The sequence below is a fragment of the Pyrus communis genome, chromosome 12 (genome assembly GCF_041283825.1).
Source record: "Pyrus communis isolate YQ-2024b chromosome 12, ASM4128382v1, whole genome shotgun sequence".
Lineage (NCBI taxonomy): Eukaryota > Viridiplantae > Streptophyta > Magnoliopsida > Rosales > Rosaceae > Pyrus > Pyrus communis.
The window spans coordinates 5322074-5340000 of NC_142576.1; the positions used below are offsets into that span (position 1 = coordinate 5322074).

General features: G+C 34.4%; 3 long non-coding RNA genes across 10 annotated transcripts in view; 2 read left to right on the forward strand and 1 right to left on the reverse strand.

The window, feature by feature from the left end:
* Positions 1-3542: 3542 nt before the first annotated feature.
* Positions 3543-5441, reverse strand: LOC137746056 (uncharacterized). 6 transcript variants are annotated; one of them, XR_015954004.1, is made up of 3 exons: positions 4845-5269; positions 4505-4641; positions 3543-4093 (listed from the first exon to the last, which is right to left on the reverse strand). It is a non-coding gene; the product is annotated as an uncharacterized LOC137746056 (long non-coding RNA). The 6 variants fall into 6 exon arrangements; XR_015954003.1 differs by having other exon boundaries at positions 3543-4102; positions 4845-5268; XR_015954001.1 differs by having other exon boundaries at positions 3543-4276; positions 4553-4641; positions 4845-5256.
* A 7417-nt stretch (positions 5442-12858) lies between these two features.
* Positions 12859-15696, forward strand: LOC137745751 (uncharacterized). Of its 3 annotated transcripts, XR_015953850.1 has the most exons (3): positions 12860-13574; positions 13788-15176; positions 15367-15696. It is a non-coding gene; the product is annotated as an uncharacterized LOC137745751 (long non-coding RNA). The 3 variants fall into 3 exon arrangements; XR_015953848.1 differs by having other exon boundaries at positions 12859-13574; positions 13788-15696; XR_015953849.1 differs by having other exon boundaries at positions 12859-13574; positions 13808-15696.
* Positions 15697-16531: 835 nt separating this feature from the next.
* Positions 16532-17927, forward strand: part of LOC148692225 (uncharacterized) — a 2096-nt gene continuing 700 nt past the window's right edge. Inside the window, exons 1-2 of the long non-coding RNA XR_015954382.1 lie at positions 16532-16906; positions 17003-17095. This is a non-coding gene — a long non-coding RNA (uncharacterized LOC148692225). The remainder of the gene's footprint in view (positions 16907-17002; positions 17096-17927) is intronic.

Here is a 17927-nt window from a genome sequence, read left to right on the forward strand (position 1 = left end):
AAATGGAGTTAAATGCAAAAATTATGTTATGTTCAGCCACCACAAGTGTGCCGTTGACTCAGCCGCTTAGATTCATTTATGCGCGGTTAAGAGAAGAACCTTATGCATTTGGGAAGATATGAGATTAACAGTGTATAAAAGTTTAGAATACTGTGATATACTGTGACATTTCAAATTTCTCTATATAAATATTTGATTTTCCTCCTCGTATAAATGACTCAGCCTAAATGTATTTATCAAAGTAAAGAGAGAGAGAAGCGTAATGACTTAGCAGCCTTAAGAGCAATCCTACTCCTTAGGGCAATAATAGTTCGGACTATTGGGCAATTAGCAATTATTACTTTTGCAAAAAAGTAACTGTCCCAGTGTATCTTCATTCTTAAATGAATTGGAGGGCTATTGATATTATAAAAATTAATGTTTTTAGAAAAAAATCATGTTATGTTTATTTTTGAATAGGACTTTTAACAATCGCATCAAGTTACGTGTTTTTATCCGAAATTACAATCCCATCTTGGTCACGTCACGATTCATATTCTCTTAATTTTAAATTTTTTATTTTTATTGTTAATTTTTAAACATATTTAATGACATAATTAATAATTAATATGGACCGTTGGATGATCTTTTTTTTCAATCCAAGAGTCTAGGTTGTGTGAATAAGTCTTTTATAGTATTTTTTGAATATTTAAAAAACAGGATTAAAAAGGACCATCGGATTTGGGAAATCTAACAACCCAAATTAGATTTTTGTCGGACAACTCGCATCTACAAGCGCATGTGCATGATGCAAAAAAAAAAAAAAATTATAACGAGGGTCATTTTGACGTCACCTTGACATCAGATAGCCTCAAGCGAGGCATCAAGCCATTTTCTCCCGATTGCTTAATCCGTGGGAGTTGGGCCCACCCAATAGGTGAGACAGTTAGCATGGGCTGGAGCAATTTTTTTTGGGGTGGGAGGATTCAATCACCCAATTGCAAGGGAGATTTTATGGAGTGGAGTTACTCTAATGTTGACGAGTAGCACCATTAATTCAATTGTGAGTGACAAGCATGATTACTACTATATTTTGTAATCAAGTGGAAAAGTGGGAACGATTATCCAATATCCACATATTTTTTCTTGTCTTCACTCAAATGGATCTTTGAGTTTGTCACATAATCATTTAGAAGCCGATCATTGTATCTTTACCATGTAAATTTTGGTTTATAAAGATTTCTCATTATATATTAAACAAAAAATTGTCACACTCCATATGAGACAAACATGTCAAGACTCAAAAAACCAATTTTTCTTCTCAAATAATGATAGCTGTACTTAAGAATTAATCCAATGACATCTGTCTACTAATTTGTTGAACTAAACTATGGCTCGCACATGTTGTGATTAAATCAATCAAATTAGCAGAGGTTCCTGGATGGAAGTTCCGTTTCCGTTTCAAACTTAATTTGATAGCCCTGCACTCGGTCAATTGTCTCACATTACGGCCGTCTACAAGTTCACTAGTAAAGTTCCTAATGAGTTGTCCAGTTGGTTTGGAAGTAGCTTCAGTTTGCAAAATGTGCTCCAAATTCTTTTCATTATCAAGTGAAAACGAAGGGTTTGAGTTTAAGTTTCAACGTCGAAAGAGGAATACTATTAGATTAAAAGTTGTTTATGACTCACATTCTTATCAACATATGAGACAAACTTATGGGTTGTGGATTCAAAGAATGTGAAGCAACCACCTAGAGGCAAGAACACTTGAGACCAGAGAGCACCTCACACTATTTAACTTTCCTAGAGGGTGTGCGAAGACCAAAATATGGATGAAAGGAAAGCGAACCCTATGAAAGCTTACTTACACTAAAGAAGAAACCTAAGACCAAATGAGGGTGAGACCAAAATAGGGTCGATCAAAAAAAGGCATTAGCTTACATGAAAGATGAAACATACAGGACCAATAGAGAATGTGGTCACTTCCCAAACCCCTTCAAATGCCCAAGTTTGATATCCTTCTTAGAAAGCTATACCCTTGTATGACTAGGATATACAATAACTAATTGCAAAAGAGAACTAATTTAACCTACCAAGAACAAAAACGAGAAATTTATACAGGTATCAAGAATACAAGTTATGTGGTGCATGATTATCGCGTTATAACAAAGATGAAGGGTTGCCTTGCTTCAATGGTTATCAATCACAATAAATATATGTATTATAATTTGAATGAAATAATAACGGCACGTAACCGCGTTTCAAGAACAATGAAAGTTTCCCTTCAACAAGAATAGTGCATGCCTTGGCCATCAAATAGGCATATAACGTGGTCCCTTTTTGTCCTGAGATTTTGAAATAATTGAGGTTGTTAAGAGAAACAACATGCATGCACGAGTCCATGAATAAGCCAAGTTAGAATTAAGGTTTTATAGGATAACTCAGAAGATTAATAGTCAAATGAAAGCGAGGGCAGCTAATTTGATTTGTCTGTACTATCTCAAGATCGTTATCAGGACTTAGACTATATACATATTGGTTGGTTGTGTTTCAGAGACGTCCATCTTAAGATCGTTATCAGGACTTAGACTTTATACAGATTGGTTGGTTGTGTTTCAGAGACGTCCATGAGCATACTTAACAAATGCCAACAAGAAATACTAGTACGATTAATGTGACACGTATATGCATTCCCCCTTAATGATCAATTAATTTGAGTAAAGCTTTTTGGAATTAGTGGTCCAAGTGACTAAACATTATCTCTGTCATTAGTTAGTACCTATTACATCAGAAATTTCATGATTTTGGACAATTCATAGCTATAGAGGTGGCAATCAACTCATTGGGTTGTTAATGGGTCCATTAAGACCCGTTTAATTTGATATAATATAAAGGTGAGATCGGTAATGATGATGATGTAAGGTCAAAATCATATTAAATGGATCTTAATGAATATTCATTAACAATCCAATGAGTATTTGTCACATCTAGCCTAGAATGTTCTTGTTAAAATGTAAGATATATAGTGAAATTATTGCGCTCACAATAATTTTGGATAATTTAGTTCTGGTTAATTTTGTTTTAACCCAATCATCAATCTCAAAACTTTAATCTGAAAATGAAAACAAGATGACATTCACACTGAAAGACTCCTATATATGACCCCATTAATTATTGTTAGTTTTATGTTAACATCAAAGTTTTTTTTTTTAACACTTTATGCAATCAACTGAGAAATGAGATTAAAAATAAAAAAGGCACCTATCGGATGTATACCTTGCAAAAGTAAAAGGTTTATAATTCAGTTGGTTAAAAGTATTTGCTATTACACTCAAGGTCCTAATACATGTTCGAATTTCTCCCCCCAAAAGTCTAATGTAGATTATCCTATCGTTTGTAAAAAAAAGTTCTATAACTCACAAAATCACTACAAAATAAGAATATATAACTCCGCGTAGTTACGTTCTTTGGTGATCCTCAGACCATCCATTCATGGATCATCCTCTCTCCAAAAATCACTACAAAATAATAAAACAAAACAAAATTAACTAACTAAAACATAGGACAAGCAGGCACCAAAAACTGACGATCCTCAATTCGATTAATCAGAAACATTGAAATAACAAATCATGCATGCTCTTACTACTGCAGGAGAAACAAAACAAAGCAATTATTCTCAGAAGAAATTTTAGGAATGTTTCTAAACAGATCAACCACAACCACAAGAATATATATATATATATATATATATATATATATAAGAGTAAAATTATATATAAAATTATTCATAAAGCGGACCCTAGTTTTTTTAAAGCAGCGGCATGTATTCATAATAAGAAGGTTTAAAACAGTAGCAATTACATAGAGGCTGGGAAAGAACACCAGCACCATTAAACGCTACAGTCAGATAACAAAATAACTAGAAGAGTATCTGGGGGTTCCTCGAACCAAGAACACTCGCAGGGAGGAGAGGGCATAACGTGCAAGACGATGGGCAGCCTCGTTAGTTTGGCGACGCGCATGGACAACAGTAGCTCGAGTAATACTCTCAAACCTGATTTCATCTTCATCTGACATTTCATCTTCTTTGTTTGACATTTTCACGCCGGGCTCTCTACGACAACTACAAGAAATTAATAAGTAATCTCTTTATAAAAAGTTTAACATTAGTAATTAATATAATTTAGTAAAGGAACGAGTTGCACGAAGTATGACAATGGTTCCATTTTGTTCAGATGAATCTCCTCGTACATCAAACTAGAGAACCTAATTCCTCTAGCATGTCTCCTCAATCACACTGCAAAGGTCACATTGTATTTACCTTGAATATCTTTTCCCTTGTAATTCAAATTATTTCATACTTTATACGAAGTACTTCATCACCAACTTCGACAAAATTTTCTTTACAAAATTAATCCGAAAGTTCGTCATCGAAAACAAAATTAGTGTTTTACGGTTAATTTTGTTCTAACCCAATCATCAATCACAAAAACTTTTGCGTTAAACATCAATTTGTTTATGACACCTTATGCAATTAACTGAGGATTGAGATTAGAAATCTAAAAAAGTCCACCATCAAATATATAGCTTGTAAAATCTCCATATGTTCTTTCGTCATCCTCAAACCATCCATTCACATGTCCATCCTCTCCCCTCAAATCACTACAAAATAAGAAAATAAAAGAAAATAAGCAACAAAAACACAGGGACACAAAAGCAAGTGTCCTCAATTAATGAGAAAATTAAAATGAAAAAAAATCTGTATACTTACTGGTAACTCTAAACCACAAACAAGATTCAATTACTCACATCACAACCAAACAAAATACAAAACACCAATCCATATTAGGTTGAAGCATACTAACCTGAAGAACTTCCATTGGATGCAGCCATGGTTATTCACAATCAACCTGAATGCACAGCGGCTGTTCTTCTCTCTGTCAGGATGCTTATTGCTCAAACTAAGAATAGGACTTAGTTCCAAAAGAGCATGTTCCTGTGAGAGGAGAGGTTGTTGTATATATATGTATATATATACATACACATATCCTTCTCATAATAGAATAAGGACTCCCTATTAGAATCCTTATGGAAAACAACTTATGTTTTCCCAATCCATATCAGTTCATTACTGCAACAAAATCCTCTATTGACAAGAACTAGTATACATCTTACCATAAGGCTTTCTTATACCAATTGGTTTCAAATTGCTAATGCTAGATCACATAATCTTATATTCATATTCTTACATTCTCCCACTTGAACATGAGACAAAGATCAAGCATAGCTTTCACCAATTATAAGAAGTGATCACATAGCTTTATTCAAGATTTACCATCATGACTAATGTCCCATTACATTTCAAAATATAGAAACCAATAATCTCATACTACAACCAAAATGCAGTATTGATTCAAAGTTCACATATATCCAATCTGCAAATATGACTCATGACTTGGGCTAATATAAACAGTCAAGATTATGCTCCCACTTTTCAAAAGATCATAACACATATTAATCTTCAATGAAAAGTAACATATTAATGACTAAATAAAATTCATTAACTATAAACTTTAAAACAGACAAATTGTTCTTCCAAAGTATCAAATAAATCTAACTTTTAACTTAGTTCATCATCAGAACTACAATATTTCAAAACTAAAGCATTGAGTCTCGAGACAAAGACAAAGACATTTATTAAAAACACAAAATCAAACTAGCAAACTAGCTATGCATAAATTAACCTCAGCTTGTCAGAACTGCACTCATTGTTCAATCCCAAGCTCTTGAAACACACTTGATTACTCCCATCGATCAAAACTCTCTAGCACTCCCATCCAAGAAACATGTTTTTCAAATTCTCCAATAGGCAATGCCTTAGTCAATGGGTGATCAAGCATCATAGTAGTGCTTATGTGCTGCACTTCAATAACTCATTTCTTTACCTGTTCTCTAACTTTAAGAAATTTCACATCCATCAACCTTGAAGCTGAAGTACGCTTATTATTCTTAGCAAAGAATACAACTAAGTTGTTATCACAAAACATCTTAACAGACTTCTTAATCGAATTCACAATCTTTAAATTTGTCAAGAAATTCTTCAACCAAGCTACCTGTTTCATGCCTTCAAAACAAGCTACAAATTCAGCCTCCATAGTAGATGTAGCTATGACAATTTGTTTTGCGCTTTTCTATGAAACTACCCCTCTATTGAGCATGACGATATAAGCTCCTGTTGACTTTCTGTCATCCACATCTCCAACCAAATATGAGTCAGTGTATCCCATAAGTTTCAAAGAATTGCTTCTACCATACACCAACATATAACTTTTGGTTCTCTGCAAGTATCGTAGGACTTTCTTAGCTGTCACCCAATGTGCTTCACCTGGATTTGCTTGAAACCTGCCTAGCATGTCAATAATAAAGGCAATATCTGGTTTTGCACATATAGTTGCATACATGAGACTTCCAACCAATGAAGCATAAGGTTTAGACTGCATTTTCTTCATTTCCAAATCAATTTTTGGACACTGATTTTTTGAGGACTTCTATCCTTTATTGACTGGAACTTGACCATAGTTGTAGCTTTCCATATTAAACCTCACTATTACCTTGTCAATATAACCTTTTTGAGATAAACCAAGAAGCATCCTTTGTCTATTGTGAACAATCTCTATTCCCAATACATAATGTGCTTCACCAAGGTCTTTCATCTCAAAATTATCACGTATCATTCTTTTAGTACTTTGAAGCAATTGTGGACATGAACTAGCAAGAAGAATATCATCAACATAAAGCACTGGGAAAATGAATTTGGATCCTGAGAACTTAATATATATGCAATCATCCAACTTATTCTCTACAAAACCTTGTGCATAGACAATTTGATCAAATTTCAAATACCATTGCCTTGATGCTTGTTTTAAGCTATATATTGACTTATTGAGATTGCATACCATATTTTCCTTCCCCCTTTCAACAAATCCAACAGGTTGCTTCATATAGATATCCTCTTGTAGGTCTCCATTAAGAAAAGTTATATTTACATCCATTTGATGTAACTCAAGATCAATATAGGCAGCTAAAGACATGATAACTCTTATGGAATCTTTAGAGGAAACTAGGGATAAAGTATCATTATATTTGATTCCCTCTCTCTGAGTAAACCCCTTAGCAACCAACCTTGCTTTATATCTCTCAATTCTACCATTAGCATCCTTTTTTGTTTTATACACCCACTTACAACCTATTGGCCTAATTTCAGAATTTGATTCCACCAATGTCCAAACTTGATTCTTGAACATTGAATCTAACTCATCTTTCATAGTATTGTGCCATAGAATTAATTGAGGACTTTCAATTGCTTGAGTGTATGTAAGAGGGTCATCAATGTCACCTATATTGAACTTACTTTCTTGTAAGTACACATGGTCACTAATTGCAATAAATTTTCTTAGTTCAATTGGAGGTGGAATTGATGTTGTAGATTGTGTTAATTGGTCAACCTCTATAGTGATATCAACATGAGCCCCTAATTCTTCACTTAAATCTTCAATAGCAGGTGACAATTGATGAGGAAATAATGGAACCTGAATGTAATCCATTGCTACAGGGTTGTCATGAATCTGATGCATCTCTTCAAATACAAAATTTTCCCTTGACAAATGTGAAACATCTTGATCTTCTAGAAAGGCTGCATTATGTGTTTCTTGGATCCGAGTATGGTTTTGAGGAACAAAGTAACATGATTGTGTTCTGAGATCTAACTTCTTTTCATTAGGAATGTAAAATCTAGCCTCCGCCTTACATCCCCAACATGAAAGTGGGCAAAACTTGGAACTCTCCCATGCCACAACTCAAAAGGTGTTGTTGAAATTGCCTTATTGGGAACTCGGTTCAATATATAATTTGTTGTTTTCAAAGCTTATCCCTATAAGAAACTTGGTAGTCTAGATTTAGTCATCATACTCCTAACCATGGCAATGAGAGTCCTATTTCTTCTTTCTAACACACCATTTTGTTGAGGTGTTCCAATTGTGGTGTATTGTGCCACAATGCCATTCTTCTCAAGATAGAGAGCAAATGGACCCTTTTGCTACCCAGATTCTGTGTACCTACCAAAATATTCTTCTCCCCTATCTGTTCTAACAATTTTAATAACCTTCCCTAACTGTTTTTCAACTTCAGTTCTATAAATAATAAAACAGTTAAGTGCATCTGATTTCTCACCAATGAGAAAAGTGTATCCAAGCCTAGAAAAGTTATCAATGAATTTGACAAAGTACTTGTTCCCACAAATTGTTTTAACTAGAAAGGCACCACAAATATTAGTGTGTATGATTTCTAATAACCCTTGACTTCTCTTAGCATCCATTTTTCTAAAATTAGTCATTTTGCCCTTTAAACAATCAACACACTCATTTGCAGTAGTGAAATCCAATCTTTGAATTAATTCAGCCTTTGAAAGTTTAATTACTCTTTCTTTAGAGATATGCCCTAGCCCTTTGTGCCAGATAATGTAAGAAGTGTCATTTTCAAGCATCCTTTTGGAACCAACATTCAATACTGAGTGATTATTTGACTCCACTAAGCATTCTAGACTCCACAAGTTATCTAATAGAAAAGCAGTTCCCAAAACCAAATCTAGACAATTCTTTTTAAAGATTTTTAAATATTCATCATCAGCAAGAAAGGAAAAGCCATCTTTTACAATTTTGGAAGCAAAAATTAAGTTTCTTCTCATCTTTGGCACATAGAGCATGTGGATGCAAATTTCTTCCTCCTTGTTCTTGGACAAAATTACACCTATAAAATAAATAACAACTTAGGTCAAGGGCAATAGCCTCATGTGTGTGGTCACGATGAATTGGGGGGCGGGGAGCTTTGGCCGAAGAACCTTCGATGCCAAAGTTAGAATTTAGAGAGAAAAAGTGTTTGGAGAATTTTGAGTATTTAGCAAGAGTGTAGACCTAGGTTTTTAGAGAAAATGGGGTAGTATATATAGGGCATGGGGGGAGAAGGTGGCCGGCCCTTTGTGGTGTTTTTGAGTGTATTTTGTAGTTAATTGGTAGTTTAATTAGCCATTAATAGATTAATTAGGTAATAAATCTATTAATTAGCTAATTAACATAATTTAAAAGGAATGTTTTGGGGGTTACCTTGTGGAGAAGATGATTGAAATAGGTTTTGAATAAATACCTATTTTGGGCACTTCTGACTTGATTGTGGGATGATTGTCAACTGCTTGCGTGTGAGAATTTTGGTGCTCCTCAAGGGTAATTTTGTCCTTTCTACCCAAAAATTCATGTGTTGTCTCTTGATTATTTTTGGCTCCATAGAGCACATCCTTTAATTGTAAAATAAAACCATAAGTACGTCTCACAACCCCTATTGAGTGTACTGCAACTTTAGTCCCTTCCCCCACATAGACATTGTATAAAGTATTTCCAATTTCCTTTTGCTTTTTAAAACTGTTTAAAGAGTTGGTTATATGTACGGAGCATCCAGTATCAAACCACCAAGAATCAACATGTACCTTACATAAATTTGACTCAACACAAACATGCACATGTTCCTTTTCTTTGCTTTTTATCTAATCCTTAAAGATTTCACAGTTCACTTTTAAATGGCCATTAGTTTTGCACAAAAAAACATTTAAGTTTAGACACATCTTTTGGTTTTTTAAACCTGGTAGATTTTCTAGGGGAGTCAATTACTTTAGCGGAAGTACTGAACCTTTTAGAATTCTTAAATGATTTAGAATTCTTACCAGAACCAGAAGAGCCTCCATTGTTGAACAGCTTCTTCTTCTTTCTAGTTTGCACAAAATTGACGTCCTCAATTTCTTTGCATTTCTCTTGTTTTTGACGAGTTTCTTCTTGTACACATTGTGCAATCAACTGATCAATGTCCCACTTTTTGTCTAGAGTGTTGTTGGAAACTTTTAACTGGCTATATTTGTTGGGAAATGCTTGGAGAATCATGAATACCAGCTACTTTTCACCAATATTTACATCCATTGAATTGAGTTTTTCAGCAACATTGGTCATCTTCATAATGTGGTCCCTTATAGAACCAGTACCCTTAATCTTGTATGTACTCAATAGAGACATGTATTGACTCACTTCAGCTTTCTTAAATTCTTTAAATTTCTTTTCAATTGCATTTAGGTAGTCAACAACCAAATCATGTTTCTTGATTCCTCCTCGAATTGTATCAGTCATACCACTCTCTAGGATAGACAGTGTCACTTTATTGGCTTTTGTCCATCTCTCAAAAAGTTGCTTTTTCGGCTCTGGTGCTCTGATCAATGATGACAGGCTTGGGATTGTCAATTGCTATATCAAACTCATTTAGAGTTAATAGCAAACTAATTTCTCTTCTCCACTTCTTGAAATTACCCCCGCCAGTGATGATTAGAATGTTAGCCAAATTGAGGGTCTTCATTGATATTGCAAACACTGAAGAACACAATGAAATCACAAAAGAACTTTTAAAGTTCCAGATTTCTTCTCTCAGTCTATTGCACATCATATCATCAAAACTATTATCCATATACATAATCTTAGCAACGAAAGGTTGATAAGCACATATAGAATAAAAGGTTTTTCAGAGCATTAAGAATCAATTGTTATGTAATCATGGACAACCATCTCAACATTATAAAGGATTTGTCTCAAACAAACAATTCTTCATAAATTTTTTTTTTGTATAAAACGAGTGATGTCTGCAGAAGGTCCAAGCTAAACTTTCTTCCACAGACAATTAGAGAAAATGCATAATCACAGGATTAAAAGGCAGAAATAAGCGTAATCATGATGCTTGTTATTCAAATCATGCTGAAGAAAGGAATATATTTGAGACAAGATAGATCAAAATTCAAATTTCATCCAATGTTCAGAAGACATACAATTTCATTCAATGAGTATCAATAACCAACAGCGGAAGCATTTATAATAAGTATTGAAGACTAAACAGCAACTTGAATAGCCCAGATCAACAAAACTCAAAATCAAAAGGGTAAAGTGTTGTATTCCGGATCCGAGAAAAACCCCAAAATTAGATAGGTTTCGAGTTATAACGGTCAAAAATTAAACAATCATATTTTATTAAAATGCACCTTTTTTTTCTTAGACCTAGTTTTAAGTCTAGAACCAGTTTCAAAACTTGAAGGCAGTAAAGATGATTTTTTTTTTTTTTTTTTTTTTTAAATTAGGATTTTAACGATTTTGTTGATTGAATTCAAGAACATGAATCTATGGCTCTGATACAACATGTTAACTCTAAACCACAAACAAGATTCAGTTACTCAAATCACAACCAAACAAAATACAAAACACCAATACATATAAGGCTGAAAATTACTAACCTGAAGAACTTCCATTGGATGCAGCCATGGTTATTCATGATCAACCTGAATGCACAACAACTATTCTTCTCTTTGTCAAGATGCTTATTGCTTAAACTAAGAATAAGGCTTAGTTCCAAAAGAACACGTTCTTGTGAGAGGAGAGGTTGTTGTATATATATACATACACATATCATTCTCATAATAGAATAAGGACTCCCTATTAGAATATTTATGGCAAACAACTTATGTTTTCCTAATCCATATCAGTTCATTACTGCGATAGAATCCTTTATTGACATAAACTAGTATACATCTTCCCATAAGGCTTTCTTACACTACAAGAAAACATGGAATAGGTGATCAAATTCTATGTGACGCCCAAAAATTAGTCACATATAGGAAAATTACGTGACGAAATGTTAAACGTGTCACAAATAATTGGTTTGCTAGGTAAGAAATTTGGACCAATTTATGTGACGATAAATACGTCACATCTTTCAAAATTAAGTGATGAATACGACAAGCGTCACCTATAATTATTTTATATCTTTTAAGATGAAGAAGTAGTGGCATAAAATTTTTGAAGTCCTTGTAAACACAAAAATTCCTGATAACTAACGAGACAAGAACACATGTACAAAATATATTTGTAGTATTAATGATTTTGGGATTACAATCTTTGTAATTTGGTCATCTGATTCGATCTCCGTAAGATGTTTGTTTGTTGACGTGTTGTTAATCCAAGGGCCATCGAGGCTTGATCTTGGATGAACGGTTTGAAGTTTCTTCAAGGGCTGTTAGGGCTTGATCTTGAAGGTGGAGGGAAGTTTCTTCAAGGGCCTTCAGGGCTTGATCTTTGAAGGTTGATGAACGGGTCTTCAAGGGGCTTTTGGGCTTGATCTTGAAGAACGGTGATGAATGGATCTTTAAGGGCTTTTGGGCTTAATCTTGAAGAACGGTTAGATGTGTGGATTTGTTGACGTTGTTGATCCAAATGGTCGTTGATGCTTGATCTTAGGATGAACGGATGATGAACGATGAACACTTTCTTCAAGGGCCGTCGGGGCGTGATCTTGAGTTGGTGGAAGTTCTTCAAGGGCCGTCGAGGCTTGATCTTGAAGGAGGATTTGACAAAGAACAAATAAAGCTTTCTTCATCCTTCGGGATTTGCTTGAGAGCTTTAGAGTTTCAAAGCTTCAAAGTTTTGGTGTGATATCCCTTGGTCTCCAAAATGAATGCCTTGACTTCCTATTTATAGAATTCCAAAACTTGATTTTTGGATTTAAATAATCAGATGAAATAAATCATTTCTGCCAGGTGTTGACACGTGTCCTATTTGATGACTTTTCCGATTTATTTCGATTTTTCATTGAGTCACACGCTACGTGTAAAATTTATGTGACACTTGAGCGTTAAAATTTTAATTATTGATCAACATTCATTTCACCGAAATTTCGATGTCTACAGTTCTTAATAAAATATATGGCGGGACAAAATGGCGCCATATGAAATAGGGTATGCGAGGAATTTCAAAGTGGGTCGCATATTTGAATCTTTGTGAGGAAAGTGGTCATCACATTACAAAGGAGGAATCAATTTCCAGCAAAAAATATAGTGAATCAAACATTAAATTTTTATGGGAATTCTCCCCGTCTCTCATTCACTTTCCTCTTCTCCCCTCTCTCCATCATCGTGACCTATAATCCACTGGCTGTCTCATCCCTCAATTTTCTTCTACCTTTACTACAACAGTGCCAGGATCTTCCGAGCCAATCGCTCAAACCCTCTCTCATCTTTTCACTCTCTATCACTCTCCATAACCAAAAACCCTAGGGACCTATTCAACCAACAAGCCAAATTCATGCCTCACACCAACTAGACTACCTTGATATGTCGTCCAATAGTTCTCTTTTTTGTTCAATTATGATTTTTGTGTTGGATTCACAGGTATTTGTCTCCAATATTGAGCTTTGAGTAGCCCTTCACTTCCACATCCACGGATTCACCCTCACAGGTCTCTAGTTGGGTAAAATTGTTTCATTTATTATCAATTCTTTTTAACTTAAGGTTTTGAATTTGCAGAAAATTGCCCCCAAAATTGAGCAAACCAATAGCCTTCCTCCTCCGCATCCATCTTCCTCTCTCTATCATGCTCCATAAACAACCCAATTCCATGCCATAAGTCCCACACCAACGAGATTGCCTTTGTATCCATGAATCGTTGAAGGGATTTTGCTTATCTGAGGTAATTGGCAAGGGGTTTTGTTTCTTTTTTTTTTTTTTCTTTTTTTTTTTTTTCAAATTAACTTAAAATTTGTATTTCCCTAATTTAATATATTATTAGGGTTTTGTAGTTTTTGTTCAATTTAATCCATTTTTATGACTAATTTGCTAATTATCAGATTTCTCATGCTTTGTTCTATTTAAACCCCATTTATTTTATCTAATTTGTTATTAGTTAGTATTTTTTGGCATCAGTTGCATCTGTGCTGCTGTTATAATGCCATTTGGTTACAATTTGAAGAATCAAGCTACCATGGTATGATTTCCTTTACTTCTATAATTTTTGTCTGGCTTAGGCATGTTTCTGTTATGTGTTCTGTTTGAATTTTTTAGAAACTAAAAGCTTGTTTAATTGTATGTTTATCTAAGATGTGCTTCCCATCTCTTCCCATGGAGCTCTAGCCTTTGATAAGGCCCAAGTAACGCTTTCACTGACTTGAGATTAGGTCCTATTAATTTTTCAAGTACTGTAATTTTGCCATATATAATAGTTATGCTTAATTTGCTCCTATGAATAATTTGTGCCTTTGCTTTCAATGGGGTATGGTGGTTGTGTTTTTGCTGCTGGATGATGATTTTGTTTTACCTTGGTGTCTTAGAAAACTTACAAAAATTTACAAGGATTTGAGCAGGGGTTGAGCCATAAGTAAAGTTTATATGAATTTGAGCTCTTAGATTATATAATAATAGTCTAAATAACTGGGGTTGCAACTCCAACCCCACATTCTCCTCCTCTCCCTCTAAAAATCACATACAACCTTATCCATGCTTTGTTGTCCTTGCCTTGCTGTTAATGAAGAATTCTGGAGTTCTCTAGATGTACAATGGGTGGTATGGTCAGTTGTGCGGGTGTGTTGATGAGGTGAGACACCTTAGGGGGATAATATCGTGGATATTTTAGCTTCAAGTTTCAATGTCTTTTTCATAGATTGATTGAATGTACAAGGGGGGATATATAATGAGGTAGAAGGTTACATGTAACCCTACTTTGGCAAATCCTACTAACCCGGTAAACTCTAAATCTGTCATTCCTTAAATTAAGGGAGTGCAGCAAGTTGCTAGTACACAACTATCAACAAGTCATCTAGATGTCAATCTTCCTTAAATTAAGGGATTAGACTTAATAGAGAATCCCATGGAAAGAGGGAACATAAAATCTGGTAGCATCAATCACCCCATATCGTCTAATATCCATATGCAGCATCAGTCATATGCAGCATCAGTCACCCTATATTGGTGACTTATGCAGCATCAGTCACCCCATATCGTCTAATAAATTATAAGACTTATCTTTTAGAATCATCTTGCTATCTAAAGCCTTGAGGACGTACCTTTTAGAATCATTAGTAGTGATATTAATTTGATCTTTATAAAAGTTTAATGTTTTAAAATTACAGCGAATAAGTAGTTTATGGTATGAAACTAGATATGTTTTTCTTGTTAATTAATGACCTTTTAATGTAGAATGTTTTCAAGCAAAATTTATATAATCGTAAGAAACAAAAGTATTATCACAAGGGAAGGGCAAAACCATTTCATCCAACATGCAAGGAAGGCTCACAAGGTAATGAAATTAAAGTACATATAAAACTCATTGTGTTATTTAGATAGGCTCGTTTGTTATGTTTCGTTCTTCTTACTGTAACTATTTCTTCAATTCTTATTTTTTTTCTCTTTTGTTGTTATTCAAATTCTCAATGCACCTGGTATTCTTTAGACACCAATGTTTATTTTCTTCTCTTTTATTATGTAAGAATAAGATGAAGAAAAAGAAGGATGGAGTTAAAGGAGAAAGTATTCAAGAAGCACCTGAGATAGTGATGGTGATCTTTCAAATGACAATGATACTTGTGCTGAACTAAAGACCATGATATGGTTGATGACTTATATTATGTATCTTGTTGTTGGTTCCAAACATGCACACGGTATACCTATTTTGTTACCGACTCAATGCCTTAGAAACTTGTTAGCATCTCAATATGTTTAGAGGTGTTAGGATGCTTATGTTAGCTTTTGGGATATACCCTTAGTGTATGTATTGGATGTAACCTAACTTATTGATCAGTGAAATGTGATTAACCAAAGTATTGCCTCATATGTGTTATGAATTCTAATTCTACATGACGAAGCAGGGAATAAGTGGTAATTGGTTCATCACAAATTGTTCCTAGTAGGTATATGATTTTGATACATGTGGCACAAATTGCGCGACATGCCAAAGGAATATGTGACGCTTTCAGTCTCTTATCCTCAGCCATGGCATTCTAGGATCATATTGCATTACAACAGTTTGGGTCTTTTACGACTTGAAATATACGGCGTACAGTATTGGCATGCCTTAAATGATATTATTCACGACATTCGTAAAGTTCATGTCGTAATACTTGCACATAATCAAGCATTCACGGCATCATTTTTGTGCAAGTCGTTAAATAAAACTATTTACGGCTTAAGCATTGTGTGTTGTATTTGACAATTTACACGACGAACTTTCCTTCTCTTTTAAGGCATCGCGTTATGTCGTAAAGTGAATTTTTTATATATTTAGGTCCTTACCTTTTATGGCACAAAAGATACGTCGTAAATAATGGCTTGTACCTTCGCGCCTAAACTTTCCCACTCCACACCTAACATTTTTCTCAAACTTCTCCCTCTTCCATATATATATATATATATATATATTTTTTTTTTTTTTTCTTTTTAAATCTTTCATATTTACAAAGAGATGTGTGCGGACATTAACAATTACAACGTTCTTCTACAAGCCCCCCAAAAAAGCTAAAAAAATCGGCGCTAAACAAAAATTCATAAAAATTAATGTTTTTTGTAAAATTAAAAAAGAATAAAAAAAAATGAATTGGCTACTAACCCAATCCCACTCTCTTCACTTTACTCTATTCTAAATAAAATCCCTAGAAATTCCCTCTCTTCTCTTCCCTTTGCGCCAGACTCACCATGTAAAAAATTTCAGGGATTTTACATTAAATCTAAGCGGGAAAAGATGGCGCTCTAGTGGACATTTCGCAATGACAGAGTTTTCTTGTCAAAATCCAGACTCTTCTCAACTCTTTCATTCTACAAAACAAAGCAAAACCTCTTCCTCTCACCCCAAACCTACCAGCTCCAATCTCTTCTTTTTGGCACGCCAAGACTGAAACCCATATCTCTCTCTACTATTCTATATGCAGCGCCTCCCTTCCCTCTATTGCACCCCCAACAAGGCAACTCAAGGATAATGTGAGTTTGGTACAATGGCAGAGTTTAGTTAAGAAACGCTTTGGTTCAAAATATAAGGTAACAATAATTCTTTTCTTTTATTCAAATATATCCATTCTAGTTTCAGTACTTCAAATCCATAACAATTATATTGAATAAATTTTGGATATATAGGAGATAAGTGAGAGATTCAAGAAAATGAGGGCAAAGCAAACTATGCTACACACAATGAGTCGCAAAGGCTATGCTCGCCTTGAAGAAGAGATGGTAAACTACAATTTTTATTTCTGTTAGTCATATTTTACTTTTGTAGATTTTCTGGTTTAAAGTTTCAGTGTATATTTCATGTATGTTTGTACAAGAGTGAGTTCAGGTATATATGAGAAGAGAGAGGGAAAAGAGATGAGAATGATGGCTGCAACAAGCAGCTGACAAGAAAGAAGAAGGCATGTTGCCTACCTAATCTAAACCTTACACAAAGGCATTACCCCAATCAGTCTCCTCCCTTAAATCAAGGGAAAGGTGATTTACATACCCTTACCCTAAAGATTACAATGAGCCTTACCCTAGAGATTTACCCTGGGGGTCACCTTCGTAGTAGACTCCATATGCAGCATCAGTAGATGCAGCATCACAACTTTTTAACATAATTGTGAGTGGTGCTGCTATATGAAGATTATGATCTAATATTCTCTCTTAGTGCTTTTTTTTTTTTTTTTTTTTAATTTCTAATGATGTAGATAAGAGAAAGTGAAACACCTGATGCAATAACAAGGGAAGATGTATGGATTCGTGGGCACATAAGGAAATCTGGTGAATTTGTAAACGAAGAGGTTGCAACTGTAGCGATAATGGATGGAACAATTAATACTCATTTGTATTAGTATTATAGTCTTTATTTTATAAGTTAACATTTTACTTTTTCATCGTAGAAAAAAAATACAAGAAGCAAATAAGAATGTAACAGATGTTGATAAGAACTCTATTAAGAATGATGCTCTTGCCAAAGCGCTTGGACCTGAACGTAGAGGTAGAGTAAGGGGACTTGGGTTTGGTGCAACACCTTAACAAGTGAGTGTTCAAACATATAATCGTGAAA